A 26,293-nucleotide genomic window follows, 5' to 3' on the forward strand; every position below is an offset into this window, starting at 1 on the left:
GCCACGGGCACAGGTAGGTAGGCTTTGGGGCCCTTCCCGGCAACCGGCGAGAATGAGGTATTGCCAAGGGCAAAGAAGAAGCAATAAAACACTCTAATAACAAAGAAATGAAGAATTATAATAATTCGTTAAAACCCTTTGAAGTGCATCCCGAATCTTTTATTTTGGAGAAGGAAAACTGCTCGCGAGCTCCGGGTCAGCTCGCAGGGGCCCTCGTGTGGGGCGGCACGGCCGGGCCTGCGGCACTGGCTCGTCCCGGGCGTGGCTGGGGCTGCAGAGGACCACAGGATGCTGTCGCGCCGCGGGCTCCGATTAGCGGAGAAACAGCCAAAAGCAGGCGAGGCGACAGCGAAAGCGCTCGGAGGCGCCGCCCGCCACCCGGCGGGAAGAACCCGGGTTCCGGCGCGAGGCGCGCGGAGAGGCGGCGTCCCACCCACTCCGGCCGCCGCCCGGGGCTGGCAGCCGGCGAGCCGCGCTCCCATTGGTGCCAGGCGGTGACGCGCAGAGCGGGCCCGGGCTGCCTGGCCAGGGGGCGGCGCCAGGGGTGGGGCGCGGCCGCGCGGCTGATGAAATCCCGCGCGCTTCGGCGCCCATTCACTCCGCGCGGGCAGGTGCGAGCGGCCAGTCAACCGCCCGGCAGGCGCGCACGCGGCCAGCTGGCTCCGCTAACCGCATCCTCCGCGCCGCGCCCCTGCCCTCCGTCCCGGCCGCGCGTCCGTCAGTCCATCCGTGGTCCTGCCCGCATCCCGCCACCGCCGGCTCGGTGAGTACCCGGTCCCCGCAGCCGCCGGCGCAGCTCCTCGGGCCCGGGTCATCGTGGAGGGAGCCCCGGCGCCGCGTGGGGCCGCGGGAGGGCGGCGCGGGGGTGGCGAGGGTCCCGCGCCGGGGGCGCTGGCATCCTCCCGGGCGGGCGAGGGCTGGGCGACCCCGGGGATGTGCGCGCGGGGCCGGTGCCCATGCGGCTGTCGCCTCATGGAGTCCCGTTTTGGTTCCCGAAGCAGTGGCGTGGTGCATGATGCAACACCGAGTGTGTAAGCGTGGGCGCCCGGGCGCCGCGGGGATGCCCGCTCCGCGCGTCGGTCTAGGGTCCCGGGTGCCGGGACGCTAGGCGGTCCAGGTGGGCAGGGTGGGCAGCGGGCACGGGGCTGGCCCAGGAGCCATCTGGAGCCCGCTGGCGGCGAGGGAGACCTTCCCTTACATGGCGCGGTGCGGAGCACCCCGCCCCGCCACGAGATCCGGGGATGTGTCATCGCCGCCAGTGGGGATTCCGCCCGGCCCCCCGAGGGTGGCCCCGCGGCAGGTGGCGGGCCCGGGGGACGGTGCCGCCCACCCACGCCCTTCCCTACAGCTCCCGGTCCTCTGCTCTTCCCTAGACCCCGGGGGCGCCGGCTTCACCTCTCTCTAGGTCCCCAAGATTACTTAGAGGAAATCCCCCCTGGGTGGGCTTGCTTGTGATCCGATTTGGCCCCCAAAGCCTGGATTCCTCAAACTCTCCAGATGGTTCAGAGTCGGAGGAAGTTCTTCCGGTTTTACAAAGGCAACCTATTCTCCGGGTGTTCCTTTCTACGTAGTAGAAACTTCCCGGGCACAGCGGGGTCAGGCCGTGGCTCTGCCGCACACGGCGTGGCGGCTGCTCTGCGGCTACTACAGCGCTGTTTCGGCTCCTTCCCGTCCCGGCCGTGTGGGAACCGGACAGGAGTGCCTCTGACTGTGTGATGCCGATCCTCAGACTTGTGCCTCCTGGGGGAAAAAAGAACTACACTTCCCAATGGCCACAGTGGCGTTCTCACGCGTTGGGTTTTATTACAGGTCATGGTTAGCAGAGGGTTGGGACTTCAGTGCCAAGTGTGTCTCCCTCAAAATGTGCCTTTCAAGTACAATTTGACTGGTAGAACTGTGTTACGTCCGCCTCTGGCTGAATGCCCCAGTTGTATTTAATTTGAATTATAATTTACTTGGGATTTTTTTTTAACCTTTCTTGCCCTTTATGTTTGGTTCAGATCATAGGAAACCATGATACATTTATTCCTCTAATATGTTTAGTTGGTCTCAGTGGAAATAATCATTATTTTTATATGAACACACCCTTCTGTCATTAAAAGGAAAGGTCTCATTGATGTCACACACACAGAATAGAAACTTAGGGGAAGAGTCAACAATGGATTAAAATAGTTTTTAAACATTTAGCATATTAAGGTCACGTTTAATCATGATAAAGGTAACATTCAAAGGATGTCAAAGGAATTTTGAGTAAACACAGGACAAGGCTTAATAAATGGAGATCAGAAATGTACTCAGTTGTCTGATACTGGATCTTAGAGCCATGTGCTCTTATGCATATAATTATTTACTTTAGGTGAAGAAAAGGCAAGATTGTTGACTTCAGGGAGTTTGAATTCTAAGACACATATGTGAATTGTATTTGGTAGAAGATCCCATTCCTTGATGGAAGAAATACATGTTGATTAATTAGTCTGTAATCTTTTAACCAAAGCCAATAAAATAGGTAATTATGTTGGAGGGCCGGCATTATGTCCAGTTAAATGAATCCTTTCTCATTGTTAGCCATGTATCTGGAGACATTGCTATTTAATCCTGGGAGGAATCCGAAACAGGAATACGTGCATGCATGCTATGGAGAGAAATGTGTTTTTTTCCTCTAACCCTGAAGATACCTGGGTCTCTGACATCTTGCCCATAGGCATCTTCTGAGATGTCCATCATTCCGTCTGGCCCTTGGTCCTCACTCTGAGCAGGACCTTCGGATGAGCCCTTGTGTTTTCTCACAGGATTGTCTCCTTTAGATTCTAACAGCAGACCCCCCCAGGCTTGGCCGGTGGTTTCCACGTGAGGGGTGAGAGAGGTCAGATACTCCAAGCACAGCAGAGTCGCTGGATTAACGGGATGGGAAGGCCAAACAAAGAGCATGTTTGGGTGAAAGAAGGACCTCTTGAAAGTCACAGCTTAACCTTTCTAGACATTCCCATACCCCAGGGACAGGGCTGGATTAGATGTGCTCTCTTGGGGCCCTTCCCAGGTAGTGACTTTGTGTCATAGCCCTCTGCCTCAGGTGGCGGCCTTCCTCCTGTTCACTTGGCTCCTTACACCAAGCCTGGGTGGCTCTTCCAGCTTTGACTCCTTTACTGCCTGCGGCCTCCCTTTGGTCCCCTGCCACCCTCCAGTGGTCGGCCTGGAGGTGGGCTGGCCACCCTGCAATAGAGACCCTCTGAACTTGGGGTTCTAAAGCCATGGGGTGTTCCTGGGTCTTCAGGACACCTGCCTCCCCGTGGGTTTCCTGGGCCAGTGGCCTCAAGTTCCGGGCCAGGCTGCTGCCCACCCCAGGTTTTGGGCCTCTCAAGGGAGGGAATAGAGTAGTAGCATCTTCTGTGGCAGATTATCACCCTTGTGGTAAACTTTAGTGCCTTCTCTGTAATCTACGTCCCTTCCTCCAGCTACAGAGCAGACTTGAAAAGAACTACTGCTTGCTGTTGTTCAACTAAGTCATACTTTGTTAAGGGAGGTTTAGTGCATTTGCCTCCTGGAATCTGCTAGAAGGATGGGCAGCAAATTGGAAAAACGAGTAGGTGGACTGCTAAGCATGTTCATGCCTCTCCCAAGGCTTTTGTTCAGATGTGCAGCATTGGCGGACAGTGGGTGACACTGTTTACCTGACCCACTGGTCAGGGTCCCGTCATCCCAGGAACACAGGCTGTGGGAAGGACGTTCCCGGATATTGAACCAGATCCTGGCATGAGGTTCATCCCTTCTGCTGCACCCTGTGGCTTTCACTGGGCTTTTTCCTTCTGGTTGTAGTCATGAATGGTGGGGACCAGCAAGTGGTACGTCAAATAAACGCACTGTTAAACTGGAGTGAGAGCAGTGTGGGCCAGGTGGGGGCTTTCCAGCTTCAGTGCAGAACAGGATGATATCTGCCTTGGAACAAAGGATGCTGCTTTGAGAAACCCAGGCGAGCTAGAACCAATACTGGGAACAGTGCCACTTTTGGTGACTAGGGTCCTGGCTTTGCTCCTGTCTCCATGCGCAGCCCCCGGAAAGTGCATTAGACTTTCTGAACCTTCCACACCCGTTCCATCTGCAGGTTGGGAGAGCCTGTCCCTCTCAGCCTCACAACAGAGTGAAGCTAGGAAGCAGGAAGTCCACAGCGAAAGAATAAAGGTACCAAATCAAGGCATTTAGATTCCTTTCCTGGAATCAGTTCCTTTGCTACCAGGCTGCAATTCTGACAATGGCAACCAGCAATCAAGTGCAGAGAAACCTTTAAAGGCTCTGGTTTAGTGGGTTGATATGATAGGAAAGTGGGAGAATGTCCCTTCCCCTAGTAGGACTGTATCTGCCTACATTGTCCCTCCCTTTTTCCTGGTAGATTGTCAGCCTTTCCCTCCCTTTTCTGGGGGCTCAGAAGGCATGGACAGTTTTGTTTCCTTACCTGTCCATATTCCTACTGCAGTGTTTTCTTTAGAGTATTTGTGCAGATAAGGTTCTTGACCTTGAGGACAACCAGATGTTTTCCCATTTGTCTAGGAGTGGGTGTCCCCCTGCGGGTCCTCCTGCACAATGAGTCCACATTGTAGAGACTGTCTGGCAGCGTTCACCCTGGGAGTGGCCTCTGCTCAGTACGGCCAACTTGAGCTCAGGGGGCCCCTAAGCTGTGGGGTCGAAGGAGATGCCATGAGCCCTTCCACAGCAAGGGCAGAATACTAGTGTGGACTCCACCTATGGGATAGGTACCTTTCCTAAGATATTTCTCAAAGCCACATTTCAATTCTTTTCCATGTTGCTTGCATAATAATTGGCTTCTCCTGCCTCCCTTATAGGATTGAGACGATGTAAATGAGGTAATCCATTTTGCACATTTAGCATAGCATCTGGCACTCACTAAGTGTTTCATGTAAATGTTAATTTCTCATATTGGAAAGAAAGCTCAGTTCTTTGATCTAGGTGTGGGAGAAAAATAATTTTGATAACAACTTAATTTTGCTCTCCCATTTTGCAGAAGTGTTAAAATGTAGTCCCCTTTTCTTGGGATTATGTGAGTGTCTAAGTGAGAGGGGGCGGATGTAGTTCCCAGGTGTTGGGGGACATCTGCTTACAAGTTCACTGTCCCATCTGGGCCTGGTCTGGGGAGGAGCAGCAGTCCCTGACCGCCTGGGGGAATCTGGGAGCCAGCACTCTTTGGGGTCCTAGTGTCCCTGGGTGTGGGGTGCAGATTCCCTTAGGCCTCAGATCCACACGCCTTTGGCTTGGCCACGCCTAGCCCCTCTGAGAAGCAGAGCTCACCACGCCTTTCTTGGTGCCCGCTGCATGTGTCTGTGCACGTGTGTGTGTACCTGTGTGTTTGATGGGGACTGGGGAAGGAGCGGTGGGTGGCTACTCTGGTCGTAGTCATCCAGATCTTCAAACATTTTGTCCAAATTACTCCAAGGCCTTGGGTTTTAGAGAAAGCAAAGCCAAAAACTGGGGGCCCTCTGTTCTCAACTTACTCCTCACTTCCTCTAGGTGGTAGTCTAGGATGCCTCTGCGAGGGGCAGGGGCGGTGGGCGCATGGCCCAGGCAGCAGAGGGAAGGGAAGGGAGCAGAACGTTGCTTTACATTTTGTTATTTGCTCACACTGCCGAACTGTGATCATCCTGCCTATGAAGTGCTTAAGTTGATCTGTTAAGATTGGCTTGGAAATGTCTTCTTTCTCTGTATCTTCTCATCTGCCCACCAAGTGCCATTAACTAAAGTCTGTTAAGCCAAATAGGAAGGAAGGGGAGGCTTTGGGGCTGGGTAAGATCAATCATTGCAAGCACTTATTTAGTGCTCACTGTATACTCCGTGCTTTATGTGTGTTTCCTTTGAGGAACCCAGGGGACCACCCAGTGGGGTTGGCACTGCTGCTTTGACGAGATATGGAGACAGGTGGCCCACGGCGCACAGGTAGGTAGATAAGTGGCAGAGTGAAGACTGGAACCCAAGCGTGCAGCGGGGAAATGCGTGTCTGCCTGTGCTATGTGCACGCCAAGACCGGAGCACGCAGACCTGAAGACCACCAGCCTGGGCCTCTCTTTTTTTCTGGCTGAGTCTGGGCAGTGCTGGCACTGGCCGCCCCCGAGCTAGACGGCACCCTGATTTCTCTCTGCCATCTCTGAACTCAGATCTTCCCTCTCGGGGCCCCAGCAGCAGAGCCCCGTGCACCTGGCACAGCTGGGGGGCCCGGGGCCCGGGGGCAGCTGCACTGGGCTGCTGCCAGCGCCGGGAGCAGGCGTGTGTGACACAGGCTGGGCTGCATTCTTTATGGGTCAGTGGTTTGGCAGTCACCTCACCAGCGTCCGACTGGACACAGAGCTTCCTGTCCAGACTTCTGGGGAGCCCTGTTTGATTTGTCCCCACCCAGTTGCGCCCACACTCCCTGCCATCGCCACCTGGGGAGAGCCCTTCGCAGGGCATCTGGTGGGAACCAGACACTGTGGGGGAAGTCGGCTCCCTTTTCTGTTCTCCATCCTTCTCAAGGCCAGTGGCAGCTGTAGTCCTGCCCCAGCTTTGCCTTGCCTGACTTCTACCATGAGGTGACCTTGGGGACATGCCCCTTTCCTTCGTGACACTTCTTTGACATCCTCAGAAAGCCTGGAGCAGGAGCTGTCCACACCAGGGGCCAGCAGCAAGGGCCAGCTCCCTGCAGTTACTCGGGGGAGTGTTTCCAGGTGGCCCCGTGGCGGGAGGACCGGCAGGTGGAGTTACGGAAACTCTTCTCCACCACTTCCTGCCTTTCTCCTTTCTCCCTTTTCTTTTTTAACTTTTTTTGGATAATTTTTTCAGATTTCAGAATTAAAGAAAGCTGCCTAAGTGCAAGGAACTACTGTGTACCCTTTTTTCAAATCTACCAGTTCATGCTTTGCCACTTTTATTCTCTCTTTGTGCGCGCGCGCACACACACACGCACACTTTTTTTTCTGGAGCATTTGAGAGTGAGTTGAAGTCATATCCTTTCATTTGTCCCTCCGTGCTTCAGTGTGTCTTACCTAAGAACAAGGCCCTTCTCTTACATGATCATGGTATACAACATCGATACAACGTTGTTATCTAGTCGGCAGTCCAGTAATGTATTCAACTTCCAGTTGTCCTTTACAACTAGGTATTTTCTGGGAATGGTTTGGTGGGTGAGGGGTCTTTCAAAGGAGCTATAGTCTAATTTTCTACCTCATAAGCCTCTTTGAGGAAAAGTTTCTAAAAGTTAGAATGCTTATCATGAAAAGTTTGGAAACTACAGAAAATAGAAGGAGAAAATAAAAACCACCCGCAATTCCAGCACCGGGGTGTAGCGCTCAGGCAGGTAAAGGGCTTGCAGAAAGGCAGTTGGAAGACATCTCCGGTTCCTTCAGCTGCTGGTGACCCGGCCACCCAGACAGGCGGGCTGTGGGGTGGAGCCAGCCCCCGTCTGCCGCCTGGTCGTTCATGCTGCTGCACGGTCCCTGGGCGAGTGCGGACCCAATCCAAGCCGCCAGCAAACTGAACCACCCTTGGTGGTGCTTTTGTCGTGCATACCCTTGGGGTGGGGTAGGGTGGAGATCATTATTAAATATCCAGAACTTGTTGGAGACTTGAAAAGAAATGTTGCAGGTCCTCTCTTGTCTTGTGTATACCCCTCGCTTCCTAGACTTGGCGGGGGTTAAGGACGGGCGAGGAGCCTGACTGCGGGGAAACAGCATCGGCCATGTCCATCATCTTGCGGCTATTTCAGACTAGCCTGTTGATGAACCTCTTGGCCCATACCAGTGGGCCACTGAAGAAGTGCGACACAGACTTCGAAACTGTGAAGTTTGCTCTTTGTTAATGACGGTGCCTCTCAAAAGCCCTTGGGGGAAGGTTTCATGTACTGGTGTACATGGTGAGATTTGGACCTTCTGCGTGGTGCCTACCTGGGCGGTCCCCTGCGCCCTGACCAATAGTGACTGAGAGCCACTCCCCTTTTTCCTGGCCTGGAATGGGTCGTGGCTAAGTGAGTCTGGTTTGTGGGAATGATTTTGTTCTTAGCAGTTCCCCTTTGCGTGTGCCTCAGTTTCCCTGAGTTGGAAACCTACGCCTCGTGTGAGAAAGGGCCCCTGAAGGTCATGATCAAAAGCCTCGAGTATTTTTCCATGTGTTTGTTTTCTCTTCCCCTGCCCCAGACCCTCGCCTTGAAGGAGCTGGCCTTGGGGGTGATAGTGGCGGGCAGCCGCCCAGGCTCCGCGCGCCCCGCTGGGCCCACGCAGCACCCATCCTGGACAGGCCGGGCTGAGGGGCTGCTCTTCAAAGAAACCCTTTGAAGTGCAAACATTTCCTTTCCTGAAAAGAAGGGAAATTGAAATGAAAACATATTGTTCTGTGCAGACAATGTTCCCTTCGATCAAAGAGGGAGCGGGGCTTATAAAGGGGGATTCACAGTTCAGACCTGGACGGGGCGACCATGTGGGTGTGAGCAGCCGTCCCGAGGAGGAGGAGGAGGAGCGGGACGCGTCTGTGAGATCGGTAAGACTGCGTTTCCCTGTCTGTTTTCTTGTTCCTTAACGTCCTGTTGTCTAGATCTTACGCGCTCTACTTAACTGTGTCTCTCTTTTCTGTCTTTATCTTGTGATAAGCCTTTGGAAATGTCCTGTGAATTGCGATACCGTCTCCGCAGTAGAATGTTATGTAGCCAGTTAAGAATGGTGTTTTCAAAGAACATGTGATCCTATGGGAAAAACTTTAGTGTCAAAATTGAAAAAAAATCTGGGTGCGATTTTCCATATCCAGCATTATCTTAATGAGATATATGTGTTTGCACAGAAAGAAAAGACACTTGAAAATGGACTTTGTTTTGTGCACTGCTGTATTTGTAGCACTTAGAATAGTGCTCAACAAATACTTACTGAATGAGTATTTTTATAATTAGTAACACAGTAAATTTTAAAGGAGGAGTGAGTCTTTGAGCTAAATGGTAAAATTTTGGCAGGTGGATGGGACATTAAATTATTTTAGATTCCTATTATAATTTTGGCCTGGCAACTAAATTTGGAGTTTATTTTGTTCTTGGTACAAATCATGCTGTGAATTAGAATGACTTTTCTGTTTTTGGAATGATCCAGTCTTACTGAAGTGAAAATATCGTAATGTTATGTTGGCCATTAGGCCCCTTCACAGATGGGGTGAAATTACAACTTCCTCTCACCCTGCAGCTAACGTGCCATTGGGCCAGCGTGTCCTGTCCTGTTGTTGAGAATTTTTGCCTGATTTGCCCAAGATTTCTCATCTTTGAGCATCAGGACTACCAAGGTACACTGGATAGTAATTCTCTGTCCAGACCAGTCTGAGCAAAGCAAACTGGGGAGTAGAGGTTTCTTTTCGTGTTGATTTGAGAGTTTCTCACTGAAGTGGACGACGTTCTCTGTGATGATTCCTAAGGATGTGAGTAGGTTTACAGGGCAGATCTATCTTTGTGAATTCCCCGGTGTGGTTTGCTTGTACAAACTGGAGTAGCTCTGTCCTTAGCTGACCTGACATGCCGGTGTTCACAGGTGGCCTGGTCAGGCTGCATGTGAGTGTTTTCAGAAATGGGCCACGCATTTGTTAATTTCAGTGCTTTGACTTTCTTTGAGAGTATTTTATTCAGCATGATGTGAGGAAAAGTTGCTCTGAGAGTTAACCTTATCTTTCAGAGCTAAAGATTTGTAAGGAGAAGAGGGAGAAAAGATACTCTCATAGAAATGTTAATTTGGGGACTGTCAGGTCTGGTGGGTTGGAATTGAACAGTATGGAAAAGATAAAATTAGCAATAGCAGTCATACCATTAAATAATTATTGGAAAGGCTGAATGAGTCTCTTTTTTGCTTGGAAAATAAATATTCTTTAAGTAACAAGTCTGTGTGTATAATTCTTAAACCAGTTATAAATTGAGGGAATTGATTCCACTGATCAAGGGCATGGTGACATAACAGAGAACTAGAACAAGATAAATTGCCAACTTTATTGAAACAATGTATAAATATCTGTCCTTGTTCCTTATACACTTCTTTTATTGACTCTGCTTCTAAAAAAAAAATAAATTCATTGCAAGAATTCAGAGTACTTAATTCATAGTCTTTGAAGAAATTCATGTGTAAGTTACAAGTATTAGCACCACTGTTGTTAGTATTTGGAAAGAAACCTCATGAACTTGACTTTATGCTGTTAGATATGTTGGTATTATTTGAAATAAGTGATAATTTGTAATTGTAATTGCATAACACTGCCCCCACAGATCTATAACCTTGAATTTTAAGCAGTTGGATTGTTTCTTTAAAAAACACTTATGTTGGAAGACATTTCTTTTTCGGCATGTTTTCTCCCCAGAGGGCAATCTTGGGAGATATTAAGCAACAGCATTCATTAATTCTTGGAGTACTGAATGGAGAAGAATGTGTCTCAGAGTTTGATGCAATCAGAATGTTAGAAAATTATCAGATCTAATTTGCACTAGGAGTCAGGGCTAATTACTGAAAGACTCTCTGAGTCTGTGGTCAGGTGAGTCAGGCGAGGGCTTTGCCATTTCATGTTTCTTGGGTGATTTTGAGTAGGGCGGTGCCCAGGGGTGGAGGAAACGCTCCGCACAAATCCAGATCACTTTCCTGTGGCTCCGGGCTGCAGTTAGCTGTCCTGTGTTGAGCGTGGGTGAAGGAGGTCTGGCTGAGTCACCCTGCACCGCCTTGGAGTTGGTGGAGAGCTGGAGCCTCTTAGGCGCTGCTGGCCCAGCCCCCAGCGGCCTCGGCAGGGTCCCTTTCTAGCAGGTGTCCCAGTATGCGCAGGAAGGAGCACCATTTTGCCCTGGAGAGGCGCTGGGCGAAGGGGCGGAGGAGAGGACGGGTCCTTGCCACTGACGCCCTGTGGGAGCAAGCAGCACTGCCCCAAACCAAAATGAGTCACAACTCACATTTTTCTTCTCTTTCCTTCTCCTAGAATTTCCCTCCTTGCCAGACTTCCTTGAACACACAGACCTTTATGGCCCACTTTACCCACTTTACTGGCACAGTCGCCTTTATAGCTCCGTGGCCTGCGGGCCACCTCCCTGCTAGGTAGAGACCTCGCAAAGGGCCTGCACCTAAAAGAGTGGGCTGTACACAAATAAAAACTGAAACTGAGGGCCGGACTCACTGTGGTGTGTTGTTTCTGGAAAGGTAGCACACAAAGCAGGAGGAAACATTTCCACTGCAGTTGTGCATACTGGGTGCATTTTGCGACATACCTGTTCACTATTACTGCCACTCCTTCGTCGCTAGCTGAAAAGTGTGCAGGTAGCTACGTGCACATGGACGGGACGGAAGTGACAAAAGGGTTAGGTGACAAGGATAGAGAGAAGGAGTGCCTGTCGGTGAGTATATCAATTAAGTTCTTGGCATAACATAACAGTGCCTTTCATATGCTAAAGTCAAACTTTGGGTGTCTTCAAACTGTCTAGACAAGCACCTGCATATAAATAAATCCTCCCCTGGGGATCTTGCTGCAATTCGAATTCGGATTCTGATTCGGTGGGTCAGAGTGGGGGGGGGTTTCCCAGCATCGGCTGGAGTACAGCGGCTCCAAAACTGCTGGAACCTGGAGCTAATCCAGGGGAGACCTGAGCCTCCCTTTAGGCCACAGTTCCCCAAGGGCAGGGCCTGGGACGCATTAGTCTTTGTGTCTCCTGTACTGGGAGCCCTGCCTCGGACAGAGTAGATGCTCGAGAAATACTTTTTCAACTGAACTGAAGAAGTTGCTGTCCCAGAGCCCATTTACTTTAGTGCCCTCAGGACGCAGGGTGTGGGGGCCCACTGGCAGTCTCCATTTCTTCTTGTAGCCCAGCCTCGTTATCTGTCCCCAGCTGTCCCCAGCCGCCTGCAGATAGGAGGTGGTAGGTAGGCTGGCTCCCGTGTTGAGGAGTGATAGCCGGGGCCTGGAGCAAGGAAGGGGACAGGGTGCCTGGAGAGGGACGCAGGAGCCAGGGAGCCGCTGGGGCCTGGGCTGCGTCTGCCAAGTGGCAGGCAGCTGTGCCCATGGCAGGAGCTCCGTGTTGTGGGCCCACCTGCAACTCAGTGCCTCAGTTTCCTCATTTGAACAATGTGGAAAGTAATAGGCCCCACTTGGTAGGCTGTGGGGAATATTAACGCTTTTGGAGCACAGAGTGAGAGCCCAGGAAACGCGGGCTGTGGCAGGGTTGGTGTATAACGGGCTAAGCGCCAGCCTTCAGGGAGGTTTCTCCTGGATGAAAGCCCCGGGCTTGAGGTTGCACAGAGGCACGTTCGTGCTTTGCTGGTGAAGGAGTAGGTGTAAACTGACATGCAAAGCGGCTCCTCCAGAAAGCTTAGGGTGGTGAAATGGTCTCGGGAGAGGTTGCTACTTGTTCCTCTTAGTCAGGAAATTCTTAATGGAAGAGGCATATGTCAGGAGGTTTCAAATTAAGGGCGGACGAGGGGGAAGGTGAACCCAGCTTGGCGGTGCACTGCGGCGTGGTGCTGCCAGGAGGTGAGGTTCCAGGGTCCCCTGCTCAGGACCTTAATCCAGGGTCCCCCTTAAGGGGGACAGCACCTGCATGGGTGTGTGCCAGGGGCGGGGGGGATGGATTAAGCTTCCTTGTGGTTTACTTATGTTGGTTCTTACCAATCTTTGGAATGGGCGGCTAAGGGTAGTGAGAGTGCCCGGGCATGGTTCCCAACACCTCTAGCACGTAGGCGTGCTGTGGTGGGGGGAGACAGGTGTGACTCGAATATTCAGGAAACACCTTGGCTGTGTTGTACCCATTCAGTTCAAGGATTTCTGCCTAGCACCTGTGTTTGCATAGGGAAATTTAAAGTAAGAAAGGAGGACAAAGCAGATCATCTCTCAAGAAGCTCTGAAGTGGTGTTCAGCTTCTCCAAAGCCTGTTACTGCGGAGTCCTCTGAAAGTCTCTGATCTGAGTGGTTTCTTTGTACCTTCTCACATGGCAAAAAAGAGACAGGAAGCAATGAGAATGGAGTGTCATTAAATTCAGTCGTATGTGGGTTTTATTTTTGATGTGTTGTCTGGTTCATTATCTCGTAAACTCATTAGAAGGCTTATGGTTAAGTAGAATATAGACATGTCATTTACCTTCCTTTTCAAAACCTGGGACTTTCAATCACTTCAGTCAAGTGTGAGCTAGGACTGGAGCTTCTAGGGCAGGCTCTGGTCGGCGGTGGGGATGCTGAGGCCAGGGCGTGGGGGGACTTACGGGTACCCCAGTGCCCTTTGGTGGCTTTTGAATTTTGCACCACACACGTGTTGCCTTTATGAAAATCCAATCGTGGCATTGTTTCTTTGGGAAAATCAGAGTCAGTTTTCATGGTACCTTTTGTAGGAATGTAGAAGGTAGGATATAATCTCCTTTTTTGTACTTTTCAGTCTCTATAAACTTGTACATGATTTATTCGTCTCACCAGGGGCTATGATTAGGAGCACATTACATGGGTGAAACTCTGCAGGTGCCCAGGGAATAATGGTTCTGTTTACAGCACTCGGCACCTTGCTGGGGAGGGACGGTAGTCAGCTAAAGAGACGGGCCTGATTGTTCGGCGGCGAAGCTGCATGGTGAGGAAATTAAGACACCTTTCAAGGTGTGAAAAGGCCTGTGAGGGAGAAGCTGCTGCCATTCACGGAAGGTGTGCTCTCCACGCGTGTTTACGGAGTGTCTGGGCGTGAAGAGCACGCTGTGGATGAGCTGTCACGGAGTGGTGTGCATTTGGGAAGTGAGTGGAGAGGCGGGGAGGCAGCGCGGTGTGGGAGTCCCCACTCGTAACTGGGCTCGAAGGGATGTTAGAGCCTGAGAGTCTAGAGGCGTCCCCTCCGCCGTCCCCTGCAGCCAGTGGTCCTCCTGGGGACTCGGCGCACTCCCTCCACGCTCAAAGTGAGGTGGTTCCAGGATGCACCTCCCCTACGACAGCCTGGGCGTGGACAGACCTCCACGCCACCAGCTTGGCCGTGGACTGAGGACATGGTCCTGGGCAGGACACAGGCACGCGGGGCCACATTTTCTGCTTTTGGGTTCGAAGGAGACTGTATCAGGATGCTGCTGTCTTTGGGGTTTCCATCCTTGAACAGGAAGTCAGTGACATTTTGTGATTATGCCTCCACCAAAGAGCCCCGCACGTTTTGGCGTCCATACCACGAAAGCAGGTGTTGAGTGGGAACAACAGTGATCAGACGTAGCAGAAACAGAAGGTCTGGTGTTAGGACAGTGACAGAGGTCTTGAGTGCAAAGGATCACTCGGTGTTAGCCCAGAAATGTCGAGCGGGACAGTGGGGCGGCCAGAAGCACCTGGTACCAGCACCCACGTGGTCTACCCGGTTGGGGCCCCCTCAAAGGAGCACTGCAGGGAGCTTCTGCAGTTGGGAATACTCTGTTTCTCCGGTGCAGCTCTGGAGCGAGTGAGCAGTCCCGGACCAGGCGTTTCGTGGTCTGGCGAGACACGAGTGGATGCTTATCCGTTCGCGACAGGAGCAGCCGTTTCCTGCTGCCCAGTCTGTGGCCGCCGTGTCCTGTTGTGCGGGGCGTCGCTGCTGGAGGTCTGGAATGTCGGGATAGGCCATGAGAAGTTTCAGTCCCAAACTATCTCACCGGGGAGGAAGTCTGAGAGAGGTTATTTTTCAAAAGGATTAGCCAGCCGTGCACATAAAAATGTATACAGCCCTCATCAAAGGAAAGGGACGCAGCTTGAATCAGGACGGAGCACTTCCACGGCAGCGGCCCGGCCCAGCGGAAGCTCCGTGTCGGGATATCTGGGAAGAGCTGTCTTTTGCTGAAATGTTTCTTCTTTTGGGAAATCCTCCACAGTGTTCTCACTTCTGCCTCCCCCCCTCCCTCCTGAGAAACATACTTTTCCCTACAGGAGTCAAGATAAAAGCAATATTAAAGGAAAAGAGAGAGAGAGAGAGAAAGTTCATTCTTGCCTGTTGCCAAGTACGGCGTGCAGAGAGAAGGGCAGGGCGTGGAAGGAAGCCTTGGGTCTGAGGACGAGAGAACTCCTGAGAGTTGGCTGCCTTGGACGGGCTGTGACAGGGAACCAGGGTATGGAAGGATCGCTTTTGCAGCACTAGTGGATCCTTAGCAGGCACGGAGTGCTCGGAGTACCTGGCGCAGGGTGGGAGGCTGTCCAGGGTGCCCACCGCTGACCCTGTAGGTCACGGTGTCCTTTCCAGGAAGAAATGGCAATTCGGAGTGGGTCGTGCCAGATTTGCATTTTTCTCAGCAGGTCCTGCAGTGGCTCCTCAGCCTTGGCTGGACTCCTGGGTAGACTCAGATGGTGGGACCCCCAGACGTTTTGCCGGACGTCCCGTAGATTTGCTTTAGTGGACGCGATCTGGCTGATGACCTTATTCAGTCATCTGCAGTTGACCTTATTCACACATGCAGATGTGAGTATATGGAAAATAACACGCCCTTGCATTGAACAGTGCTCACTTGGCTGTGCCACCGAGTTCACGTAAGGTTCGCCGGAGGACAAAGGATGGCAGAGAGTCAAATTTGCAAAGAAGACTTCAGTTGTACAGTCCAAGTTCAGATGTCTTAAATATCTGCTCTGTGGACAGAAATCCAATAAGGGTTGTGTCACAGAAGAGGGGAAATGTTGGTTTGCCAGCCCCAAAGAAGCCTTGACTTTCGCTCGGGGTGGTGGAGAGTCCTCAAAGGGTGGGCTGAAAGATTTGAGAGATGGGGAGTGAGACACGTGATCAGAGTTCCAAACTGCTGCAGGCCAGGGCGAGGGGGACCACGGCCTTACCAGCCGGGTCTGGGAGTCACCACGTGCTCCTTGTCGGGCTTGCGAATGTTTCAGAGTAAATAAAAATGAATCGGACCTTCCACAGCTGGTAACAGACTGAGTGAACCAGGAGGGGAGAAGGACAGGGAGGCGGGCTGCAGAAGGACGTTGTTACTCGTGGTCACCCAGCACAGCACACTGGGCCAGCCAGGTTTGCGGTTTATCACAGATCTTTTGACAATGTGATCAGGGGACACAGTGTCCCCACAGACAGGACGCTTGGCCAGAGTAGACTAAGTTTCACCAAGATATTATTTCTGATGATCATGGCTCTCCAAATACAGGTTTGGTGGCATTTCAGAGAGGAGCAGGACAAACTCAGTGCCAAGATGCCCATCAGAGTCGTCTGTTTGCATTCTGTTGTCACCGGGATACAAGCTGCAGTCCCAAGGTGGACACAGCCCTCTTGTCAGATTTAGGAGCCCCCTCTTGGAACCCAATTCCAGATTTTCCTCCTCTCTCCAGTGTGTCTCTTCGAGCTGTGGTCCCCCCCTGCCCCCCTCAACCCGCCTCCGTACTTGGGACTTCACAGAGCCACATGCCCAGGGGACACTGCCCCCCTGCAGTGAGCGTCACAGCTCCTGCACCGGGCACCTGGCTTCCCCCACAGCTTCCCCCACCCCCAGCAGGGTTCTTGGAGCTGGCTCGTGCATTTGGCTCCAACTGTGGGAGCCCGTGGGACCTGGCCCCTGCCCGGGCTAACCCTGACCCAGCTGGGTGGGAGCTCGGAGTTGGAGCTGGATTCCCGCCAGGCCGCTGGGCGGAGCAGGGGAGCCCGAGATGCGAGAGGAGGTGGCCTCCAGATGCAGAGAAAGGCAGCCTCAGCCCCGACCCTCACGTTCACTGTGTCTTTTGCCAAATCGGGTCGCAGTTAAAGAAGACCACGTTGTGTGTGGAATTTTATTTGAAGTCGGCAATTGACCTTGTGTTTCACTCTGGGTAAAGCAATTTCTGAAGTTTTATATTGGTATTTAAATTTAGGTAGTAAAATAAGGCAGCAGTGGGGGTGATGGGCTGGGACAGGGCTCCCCTGACCTAGCGCTTCCTGGGTGGGAGGGGAGGGGCAGGGGTGGTGGCGCCAGCCAGACCTGGGTTCCAGCCTTGTCTCAGGTGCTGACTGGGTGTAGAAACCTGCTCAACCAGCTCCTGAAGTTGGGCCTTCTTCCTCTGTCCACCCTTCACATGCCACCTTCCAGGGTGTCTGGGACTGAGGGAATAGCTAGCCAGTTCTCAGCATGGTGCTCACACGCAGCTGGGCAGTAGAGATTAGTTCCCTTTTTTATTCCTCCTCATTCTTTGATTTCCTTTTTAATGGCACTAGAGATGGTGCACCTGTTGTCCAGAAAGCCCACAGGGCACTTGTCTAACAAGGCTCCTCACTAAATGAGCAGACAAGGTGGACCCTGCATACGGCCCAGAACATCCTGCTCCCTTCCTTCTCCATCTTTCTGCAGTTCCATGGAGGTTTGATTTGAAGTTGGCATGTCGGTGCCGGCCTTTAGAAAGCAGGGAGAATGTGTGACCCCGGGAAGCAAGGAGTGTAATGCGAGTGACTGATTCCCAATTTTAAGGTCATGCCAGTTTTGTTAAGTAGTCCCCTCCTGTTGGAAAGTGGATGTCTCATCTGGGAAAGGTGCGAGGTTCTCTCTGCCTGCAGAAGGCTTTACATTTCTTGACGACTCCACCAGTCCCATGGGTTAGGCTCTTTTTCACAGGAGCACTAGGCAACATTAAGCATTAATGATATTTAGTGAAAATTAATAAAAAATGAATCTTCGGTTCTGAATGGGGAGCTAATATAGGCTGATAGGTCCTTCCTTGGAAGTTGCAAGGCATTGGCAGATGGCCAAGGCAGACACCCAGTGTCCCTCAAGCAAGGACAGAAATGTATTTCTTTGGGCCAAGTTTGAAAAAATTAGTACTGTGCTGAGAATATAGACTATATTTAGAACTGAAACTTTTCAGACATTGGTGTGAAAAAACCTTTGTTTTTTGTTTGTACATTTGCTTTTAGCTTAATTCTTAACTGTATCATAAAGTACCTAAAAGTTTAGCGGCAAAGGTATGGCATGTTTGTTTTATGCTGAGACGTAATAGTTAATAGCAAAAGCTAAACACACCTTTCGTTTGTCCAGGCTCCATTTGTTTGTAAATTCCAAATTTGGGCTCTTTAGCAGAATGGAAAATCCACAGAAGCTGAACAAATGAAGGTTTCGTTTTAAAAATTCAGAATATACTGGGGATTTATCATGCGTTATAAGCAGTATACAGTGCTCTTCTTAAAACATATGTCTTTTTTTTTTCCTTCTGGAGTTTATTGTTTTGATAAGGCGACCCTGGGAATTCTTCCAGCACAGATCAAGAGAAATTGGCACTGTGTCGAACACTACTTTTATGTATAAATAAGAAAATCATGGTGTTCTTAGATGTTTGTTTGATTAAATGCTCTTGTAACTAAAGAACAGTTACAAAGGAGCACAGAAAAAAATGAATTCTGAACAAGATTTGCTTTAGTTTGGGAGGTGGTAGCCTTTCTTCTCTGCTTAATTTATGTGAATCTTAACATGTGCTTCATTAGGTGGAATAGCAGGTGTTTTTGTGCATTTGTTTGGTTTAGGCCCAGCACAGATACTTGTGATTTGTACTATAAATAATCCTCAGCTGACAGATTGTTTAAAGAGTAAAGAATATTAGCTGCTGTGATGAGGGTGCTACGAAATGTTAAGATTTAGCCTAGACTTTTTGTTTTCAATTATGATGTGAGATTTCAAATTTCAAAACAGGCTCTTTGGGAAATACAGCATTCATTCACTTATTCATTCATTCAACAAATAACAGTTGAGTTCCTACAGGTGGGTAGCACTGAGTTACCAAAGTACCTGCCCTTGTGTGGTTCTACAGATAGTGTGATAACACAGGCAATTCCCCATTTCCTTGTGTTTAAGCAAACTAGAGAGAATGGCAGATTCGTAGCACCCATTTCTGTTGTTTTGTAAGCTAAGCTCCTGCTATTATAGACAACTGGCTCTTTCTTGAATTAGGCAATCAGGTGATCTGTTCTCAGTTCTCACCCTGTCTTGTGTCTCTGAAATATTCAATGTGATTGGCCATTCCCTTTTTCTACATGTTCTCTCCTTGTCTGGTTCTGTTGAAGGAGGCTTCCTTGGTGCATAGCCTGTGAGAGGGCTTGTCAAATAAGAGGGTCCTTATTACCAGCTAGGTCTGCAGAGACGCAGTCTGGAAGTCAGGGCTCGTGGTCCGGGCCTGGGAAGGTGCTGGGCTGACCACGCCAAACTGGGGTTGTCAGATTTAGCAATAAAAACACTGGATGTCTGGTTGAATTGGAATTCTAGATGAGCAGTGGCTACATTTTTAGTGTAACTTCTGCTACCATGAAATTATCTGTTGGCAATAATTTGGGACACACTATGATACATTTTTGGAGCATAGTTTCATTAAAAAATTGTTGTTCACTTGAAATTGAGATTTCACGGGGCCTGTCCTGCATTTGATCGGGCAACTCTGTGCTAAGCTGCTGTCAGGACGCACCCGGGTTTGGTTCCTGGCGTGGTTTAGACCTCACGGGAGACACGTGGAGTCAGACACTCCTTGGCTCCGGAGAAGTCCATCTGCCTTTGGGCTCTTTAAAATTTCTCTTCCCCTCATTAGCGTGACACTTCCTACTTCCGGTTTCCAGAGCGTAGATGTTCCCCACGATCCCCTCTCGGGGAGCCTGGCAGCACTTGTCCCTGGGTGGGTGGGGCACATCCAGAGCCTCACGTAACCCAGCCTCTTGCCAGATATTTCCATCGGTTCTGCTGGACACGGGACCTGTGACAGCACTTTCTTGATCTGAGGGTTTTGGGACTGTAATTGATGAACATAAATATTTTATCCAAAATATGTCATTGCTGATGAATTTTTGATGAAAATACAATATTTTCCTGAGTGAACTTTGTAAGTCAGTAAGTTTTTAGAGCATACATAGATAAACCATTTAAAATTTTCATTTTTTTATGAAATTTTTCTCGATGCGGTAGATTATTTTCCATTTAAATTCTCAAGAAAGGTTTTCTGCGTTTACCAGCCAGTTTGTCCCTAGCAGATTTGACTGATTTTTTTAGCTTCTGCCACTATTTCTTTTGTTTGTACCACTTCCTCCTTCTAAGTCCAATTTTCAGATTGAAGTTTTTGCCATGCGGGAGTTGGCCCTGGCAGTTGTGCGTGCTGGTCGGCGGGGTTGGTGTGGTCGGTTCGCTGGGGTCCCGGCCAGATGGGGATCTGGGGTTACCCTCGCTGAGCAGCACTGGTCTATCGTGTTTCGCATCCCTGAATTTTATAAGCTTCCGGTCACTTTGTACATTATAAACCAGAGAAGAGAGTGGCTGGTGGGGTCCCAGCAGCAGGGCCAGAGTGACTCAGGTCTTATCCTCACCTCAGACTCAGTGCTTACAAGTCCAGACTTTGCATTTCTTCCAGTCATCCAGGCTGGAGATTTTAGTTACCTGGGGCTCATTCCCTCTCTTGCCCCTCATGGTCAGTAACTAATCCTATCCGACCAATCTTTCCCACCCCCACCCGTCACGTGGTCTTCCTTGTCGTTCTAGTCCCGCATCCTAGCACTGCGACTCATGCATGAGTGCTTGTTTTCTGACCCCTCCCCACCCCCCATCTTTCTGACATCCTCCTGAGTGGTCTCTCTGTGCCTTTTTGTAAATGTCTTTTCCCTGCTAAATTATGAGCCCTTCTAGGACAGGGACCTTGCCTGTCCCTTTATGTGCCACTGCTGTTCTTAACGGTGTGGGCATGGAGTAGAAAACACAGTGAGTGGCTCTGGAATGAAGGATCCCGGCTCTGCCCTGGGGGCCTGGGCTCTCCCCTGGGCTTCCTGGGCATGATGTCACTTGGAGTGAGACCAGGTGGCCCAGACAGTGTGCTGAGCTTGGGGCCCTGCTCTGGTCCCCGCAGGCATCCGCCAGCACGTCCCTGCCACCTGCCTCTTGGGGCCCGTGTTGCTCATGCCACAGGCAGCCAGTCTGGGCTGGGCACCTCCCTGGCCGCCGGCCGTCGGGCGTGCTTCCCGGTGACATTTCACTTTGACCTTTCCTTTAAAGAAGGTTTTTGAAGCAACATTGTACATGGAAAGGTCAATAAGAAGAGTGGATGATACGTCCCCAGATATGTAAGTTAAAAGGCAGGAAGTGAGGCTGCTTAATAGAAGCAGGTCGGAGGGGAGGGGCAAAACAGAAAATGCTCTTGAAACAATTCTTTAATCATTTGTCTTTAGAAAGGTAAAGCAGGACATGGAAGACAAACATTTTCATTCAGTGTATACACAGTTTGCAAAACAAATAACTGGGCTTTGTGAGTGCCCAGACCTCCTGGAAGGAGGAAGGGCATTCTTTTTCCTCCGGAGTTCGGAAGAAATTGGAGAAGGCCCCCTCTGGTGCGCAGGTAAATCAAAAGCATTTCATTTTCTTAGTGAAACTTAATGCTTCCAAATTTGGCCCAGAAGCCAAACTGAGAAGATAAGGCCTCTGGGTGGAGCGGGGTAGTCTATAGAGGCACAACCCCTGGGGGGATTGCCGTCGTTTCACGGAGCGTGGGAATGGCACACACTGGGATTCATTCAGAAAGGCCGTGGTCACAGCCACCCCTCCGCACTCACGGTCACAGATGGCAAAGGGCTTTGGTTGTTAGTGCTACGGAAATCGGGACGTTTAAATATTTAAAAACTAAAATCAGTGGGTAAAAATTTAGTCCTATGTTACACTTTTACCATTTCCCCATGTTGCTTAGGTTTTTTTAATAGTAGTTTTAAGTCAGTTTTAATATTTCTGGGCAACAGCCCTCATGTCTTCCATCCTCTGAATTAATAAGGCAGATGGGAATAAAGCAAACAGTAACCTTATTTTTTTTTCTAAGCTGTATATTTGCATAGTGCTATGTGTCAATTACAAAATACCTTCATATGATGAACTCACAGTTAATCCTTTTGGGTATGTCATCTTCATAGCACTTTATACGTTGGCGACAAATAAGATCTCTTATAGATCAGGAAACTGATGATAATACAGCTAACATGTAACACATACCATGTGCCAGTGCTCCACAGCACTTGATATATGTTAATTTATTTAAACCTTGTTTTTTAGAGGAGAAAAAGGAAGCTCAAAGAACTTAAGTAACATGCCTCTCTGTCCCTTGATCCTGACAATAGGAACAAGGCGGGGGTGGGGTGGGGTGAGGGCGTCAACGATCCCGGTTGACAAAACTTAAACAGAGAGGAAGAGCGGCTTGCTGAAGACCACACAGCCAGGGGCAGGCAGGCCTTCTGACTCCTCCGTGAGCACCTGTGAAATGGGACGTGGGGCATGATTTTCCGTTGCGAGCTGCCAGGCCTTCCCACCCAGGCACGCCGCGGGCCCCGGCTTCCTCTTCCGGGCAGAGTTCCAGGCAGAGGAGGTTCAGGAGAGGGCCCGCACTCCCAGCGTGGCAGGGTGTCATTTTTCGCTGTGGGAACATGAACAGACCTGCCTAGGACGCACACTCGGGTGGGGAGCTGTAGGTAGTTGCACCTCGTTGGCCGACCCAGGTAATGCGATCGTGTGGATGAGGCCGCCAGGGAGCTCATGTGACTGGGACATCCGTGGACAGACTAGGTGGCAGCCTCGTTGTGTCTGCTGGTTGGGTCTGGCCTTCCCCGGTGGCGGATCCCAAGGGGCCACTGGGCTGGATGAAAGAGCTTGGGGACGTGTCCCGCTCAGCCTGGCAGAGCTCTGACAAGCACCGCTGAGACTCTTTGAGGTTCAGTTTTCTCATTTATGAAATGAGGATGGATTGTTGATTTTCTGGACAAAAGACCTGGGTCTTTCTAGGTGAAAGACCTAGCAACGTATAGGCGATGTACCAGGTACTCAGATACTATTATATTAAATTGAAGAATTAAAAAAAAATTTTTTTTGTCTTGGGCCAGGCTCAGTGTCTCACGCCTGTCATCCTAAGCAGTCTGGGAGGCCAAGGCGGGAGAATCACTTGAGTTCAGGAGTTCCAGACCAGCCTGAGCAAGAGCGAGACCCCGTCCCTACAAAAAATATAAAAATTAGCTGGGTGTGGGAGTGCGAGCCTATAGTCCCTGCCACTCAGGAGGCTGAGGCAGGAGGATTGCTTGAGCCCAGGAGGTTGAGGTTGCTGTGAGCTATGATGACGCAACTGCACTCCAGCCTGGATGACAGCATGAGACCCTGTCTTAAAAAAAAATTTTTGTTTTGGTAGTGCAGTGTGGTGTTGTAACTGATCATTAGACTCTCTCTGGGTATTTTTGAGACTGGGGTGGTGGTTATTCGTCTCGTGTAGCTTAGGAGCGGCTCACTTTGGAGGGAGGAAGGCTGTCATATGATTATTCCAGGCCCCCACCAGCTGTGAGCTCATGTGGCCACTGCTCTTGGAGTGGGCCTCGAACCTGCGTTCTGGGAGTTGGCATCAGTAGCCACAGACTCAGAGCTCCCTGCCCCCAAGACTGTAGCCATCACGGGCCCTGCAGGGAACCAGAGGGTGGTCTCACGTAGGCAATTTGAGGTGAGTTTAACAAAGTGACTCTTTACAAGGGCAAGGCGGGGTGTTAGCAGCCTGTAGTGGGAGGGGCCCTGGGCACCCCTGGCCGCTAGGCCTGCAGGGAAGGGAGGGTGTGGTGACCACAGCTGGCTGTGTGCAGGGGCAGACGGCCCTCGCACAGAAGGTCCCCACTCACCTCCCTCCTGCCCTGCAGTGCCCAGAGAGCTCAGCATGCACAGGGGCGGGCTTGCTATTGGGGACGAGTGGAGAGCGGCTTTGGGGAAAACAGGACGTGATTTCAGGCGTGGGACACAGCGCCAGGTGTCCTCGGTTGAGCTGAAGACAAAAACAAGTTAGATGAGTTGTGCAGCCCCACATTTTTGTCTGCCTTAGACAGACTCAGTCCTCAAAATGTACTGAATGATTGGACAGAGACCCGTTCTGAAAGCTTAGCAGCAGGTGGCTTTTTGGTAAATCTTCCTTCACTTACTTGGAAGCCTGGGGACCTGTGTTCATGTGCTACTACTGTTGTTGTGCTGGACCTGTTGTTCAGTGTACTTGGACTTGAGCTGTGATAAAATAAAGGTATAACCTAGTTCAGGGCTTTGCAAACGGGTTCTGTAACGGGCCAGATAATATTTAGGCTTTGGGAGCCACACGTAGACCTCTCTGCTGCACAGTCATCGTCATCTTCTTTTTCTTCTGTCTCTTCCTCTCCTTCCCTTTCCCCATTTTTTAAAAAATACAACCTTTTAAAAATAAAAGCCATTCTTACAGTAGACAAACAAATGATCCAAGCACCATGTTTGCAAGCCCCTGGGCTGGGGTGTGTGTCGTTCCCCTGCGTGCACTCTGTTGCACTTCTCTGTGCAGGATGATTTGAGGAAAAGCACAAATGAACATTTTTGCTCCAATAGTATGTTAAGTCCTAACGTGTATCACAAATAAATCGATAACTGACAGCTCAAGAGCTCACCCCCGTCAGGCTGTCGCTGGGAGGGTCCCTGCAGGAAACAGCTGGCTGCCTCGGACGGGGCAGGGCAGGTGAGTTTACCATCCAATTCCAGGTAATTTTGGTGGTGCTCCATTTGTGAGGGTAATACATAGTTTTTTTAAAAAATTTTTGTTTAAATTATAAAAAGGTGGATTCCTTCCAGGAAAAGTGTTGTGAATGACAGTGTCCCCACTGCACGGGCGGAGCAGAAGCTCCCGAAGGTGGCGTGGGACTCGGACTGTGGCTTGGAAGGGACTCGGTCGTCTCATTCCCCCCCAACACCACACGCCCTGATCACCCCGCGTCCCGATTGTAGCGGCTGGGACTGTTGCACACAAATGAAGATGTTCTTGGAGCCCCGAGAAGAAACTCTGTGTAAGTTTCGAGGGGAAAACCAGAGGGCAGAGCCATTTTCCATGGAGTTCCTGCGGACAGAACGCCAGGCGTGTGGGCAGGTGCGGTCCCCCGGGAGGGAGCTATTTGGAGCCATAAACCACTCCCCAAAGGCAGGGCCTCGCATCCCCACCCTCGGGCACATTACCTGCCCCTGGCTGTGTGGCTGTGCGGAGCTGCCCCAGCACGGCTGGTGACTTAGCCCCAGGAGAACGAATCAAGTCCATAAAAGCAGGGCAGAAATTCAGAGGCCAAGGCTTGCACGTGCTTGCTCAGCTCCCCTTGGTGGTTGTCAGCTGGCGGTCTCCCTGCTCTGAGCCTGCTCTGGCGGGCTCCCGGCCACACGCAAGGCTCATTTGTCTTTATGGGCTTCTTTAGAGCCAAGGCACCATCAGGGCGCATGGCCGTGGGAGGGACACGCCCGCCTGCAAGGAGCTGTGCCTGGCAGCTTGTCAGTGCCCAGGAGTGTGGCAGGAAGGCACCTGTCAGGCCTGGCTTGGCAGCCAGAAGGCTGCGACCAAGCCCTGTGAGCATTCTGAACACTCAGTGTGGGAAATATCCCCAAATTTGCCTCCAGCCCACTGAGCTGGGCATGTCTTTTCCCAGCCTCGCGGGTGACTGACTTGTCTTGGTAGCGCCTTGATGGCCTCAGGACTCACTGTGCTGGGCTAAGAGACTTTGTTCCATTTCTACTCTCCGGTGACCTTTTACTTTCTTCTCTTTACTTATTCAAGCCATCCCCCTTCTCTGAGATCCTGGACCACATGCACATGCAGAGGGAGCGGGGGTCCCTCCCTCCTGCACCCTGTTCTTGAGCTAGAAGCTTAAACACGATGTAGATTGCATTATCTAAACCAACAAGTGCTGCAATCTTCCCCAATTTTATTATTCTGTGCCCTGTCGTCGTGAAATGTTTAAGCTACGCATTAAAATTGGAGCTTGTGTTTTCAGTGTCACAGAACAACAGAAGATGAGGCAGCATTTGTGGGGAGATTTTATCAAATTGGAGCTAATTGCACATTCGTGAAACTCTTCAAAGCAAAATGACTGCTACGTATAATAAATGGCTTGTGCGAGTGGAGTGGAGAGCCTCTTACCGACTGCAGCCTGAGCCGTGATTATTGATTCTGGGGGGCAGAGTGAGGTGGTAGAGTATTAACTTGAAGCAGAATGAAGTCTGTGGATAAAGGTGCTGCTTTAGCAACTGAATTCGCGTAGAAGTTGGTGGGTCTGCATGTCCCGGTGGGTAGGAAAACTGTTAATACTGGGGTCTCTTGTGGACTGGGCTCCTCTTAGCTTTTTTGTTTTTTAAAAAAATAGCTTTATTAAGTCCAGTTTACATGTTATAAAGTTCACCCATTCAAAGTATAAATTCAATGATTTTTAGTAAATTCACAGGGTTATGCAATTTTGGAACGTATCCATCACCCCTAAAAGGAAACGCTTACCCATTGGCAGTCATTCCCCACCCCCACCCCAGCCCTCGGCAGCCACCGGTCTCCTGTCTGCCTCTGTTCTGGACATTTCAGGTAAATGGAATCACACAGCGTG

At 50.7% G+C, this 26,293-nt stretch overlaps 1 protein-coding gene across 4 annotated transcripts in view; it reads left to right on the forward strand.

Annotated features, from left to right (window-relative positions):
- The first annotated feature begins 361 nt into the window (after positions 1-361).
- The window catches only part of SLC7A1 (solute carrier family 7 member 1), a 71,582-nt gene continuing 45,650 nt past the window's right edge, over positions 362-26,293 (forward strand). The window contains exons 1-2 of one of the 4 annotated variants that reach the window (XM_012746550.2): positions 362-763; positions 5,864-5,940. The gene's annotated coding sequence lies outside the window, so the exon portion shown is untranslated. The other 3 variants (XM_012746545.2, XM_076009525.1, XM_012746547.3) reach the window with 3 other exon arrangements.

This window comes from Microcebus murinus, chromosome 13 (assembly GCF_040939455.1).
Source record: "Microcebus murinus isolate Inina chromosome 13, M.murinus_Inina_mat1.0, whole genome shotgun sequence".
Lineage (NCBI taxonomy): Eukaryota > Metazoa > Chordata > Mammalia > Primates > Cheirogaleidae > Microcebus > Microcebus murinus.